The sequence below is a fragment of the Gossypium raimondii genome, chromosome 10, assembly GCF_025698545.1.
Source record: "Gossypium raimondii isolate GPD5lz chromosome 10, ASM2569854v1, whole genome shotgun sequence".
NCBI classification, from domain to species: Eukaryota; Viridiplantae; Streptophyta; class Magnoliopsida; order Malvales; family Malvaceae; genus Gossypium; species Gossypium raimondii.
Genome location: NC_068574.1, coordinates 36,647,826 through 36,649,803, shown reverse-complemented (window position 1 = coordinate 36,649,803; position 1,978 = coordinate 36,647,826). Strand labels below are relative to the sequence as shown.

Genomic DNA, 1,978 nt, shown 5'->3' with positions numbered 1-1,978 from the left:
GTGACACTGTCAGGCAAATAGCAAGGCTGGTGCGTTGGTGCACTTGAGCGGGTGCGTGAGAGTAGGTCTAGCGCGAGCGACAGTAGCAGCGTGAGCTGCTGGTGCGTGCGTGGGCTACTAGCCGAATGGGGTTGCTGCTAGGCGTGAGGGTGACGTGCATAGCTGGGCGGTGTTACGGCTAGAGAGTTCGGCACTAGGTGATAAGCTATAAAAGTAACATATTTTAATCCCATTCTTAATGCATTTTTGGATGATTAATTGCATAATTTAGTGAATTTGATGCTCCCAATCTTTTAAATTCATGTTTCTATACTTAGGAGAGCACTTGGGAGTGAAAAGAGCGAAAAAAGAGCCAAAACCAGAAAAAACAGAGTTGTTTCTAGGTTCCACACGGCCTTAGCACTTCTACACGGGCTGGCCATATGCCCTCGTGGATATAATAGAAAATTGGTAAATACTAGTACTTTAGTCCTCGTGGATACAATATTCCCACTCACCGTAACTATACTATTGTTTGATAGGTGCGTTTGCCTTAATCATATTTATAGTTAGTTTAGTGACCATCAAGTTTTTGGTGCCGTTGCTGGGGACTAAAATATTAGGAACACTTGATTTTTATTAATTTAGCCATTTGTTTTTACTGCATTTTATTTTTGTTTTTAGTTTAATTTTTATTTTCTAATTTTTCTTTTATTTGCTTTTGGCAGGTTCTTTTAGTTTATGACTAGAAGAAACCCATCGAGGCCATTATTATTTGATAGTGAGATTGAAAGTACAACTCGCAGAAAGCGTAGAGAAGCAATGCAGAGTCAACAGAATATAATGGAAGAGTAAGAGGACGTTATTATTGTTACTGAGGATATGACTGATAATCAGAATAATCAACTACCTCCTATGGTTGCTGCGAATCCTGAAAATTCAAATCTTGCTCCTCGTACTATGTACGATTATGCCAAGCCCATTCTAACTAGGGATGAATCGAGTATTGTGAGACCCACCATTGCTGCGAATAACTTCGAACTGAAGCCAAACACTATTCAGATGATCCAACAGTTTGTTCAGTTCGATGGTTCGCAAGACGAATATCCAAATACTCATTTGGCTAACTTTCTGGAAGTCTGTGATACTTTTAAGATAAATAGTGTTTCTGACGATGCCATTCACCTACGATTATTCCCTTTCTCATTGAGGAAAAAATCTAAACAGTGGTTGAATTCCTTACCACGAGGTTCTATCACTACATGGGACCAAATGACGAAGAAATTTTTATTGAAGTACTTCCCACCGGCTAAGACAGCTAAGTTGAGAATGATATCTCTTCCTTCGTTGAGATTGACTTAGAGACTCTATATGATGCATGGGAGAGGTATAAGGATTTATTGAGAAGGTGCCCTCACCATGGGTTACCTCTATAGCTACAGGTTCAAACCTTCTACAACGGTTTGAACCCTCAACTATGTAATTAATCGATGCAACAGCCGATGGTACACTGAACAATAAAATACTTGAAGTAGCTTATGAGTTTATAGAGGAGATGACACTGAATAATTATCAGTGGCAAGTCATGAGGACAAAGCCGATGAAAGCAGCTGGTGTTTTCAATTTAGATACAGTCTCCATGTTGTCAAATCAGGTAGAATAATTAAATAAGAAAATTGATGGTTTATGTGTTTCTACGCAGGTTCATCTGGGGATGCAGTGCGATACGAATAGAGGAGGGATGAACAATCCAGAATGTCTACCCTACGGTACTAGCACAGAGAATGAACAAATTAACTATATGGGTAATAATTCTAGACCTCAAAATAATCCTTACAGTAATAATTATAATGCAGGTTGGAAGAACCATCCCAATTTCTCTTGGGGTGGTCAAAGAAATCAAAGACCATAACGCCCTCTAGGCTTTCAACAACAACCTTACCAACAAGAAAAAAAGTCGAACCTTTAGGAGATGTTGACGAAGTTTATTTCGGTGTTA

General features: G+C 39.2%; 1 non-coding gene across 1 annotated transcript; it reads right to left on the bottom strand.

The window, feature by feature from the left end:
* Nucleotides 1–1,299: 1,299 nt before the first annotated feature.
* LOC128034334 (small nucleolar RNA R71) lies at nucleotides 1,300–1,405 on the bottom strand. Its single transcript, XR_008190461.1, has one exon. It is a non-coding gene; the product is annotated as a small nucleolar RNA R71 (small nucleolar RNA).
* Nucleotides 1,406–1,978: the final 573 nt, after the last annotated feature.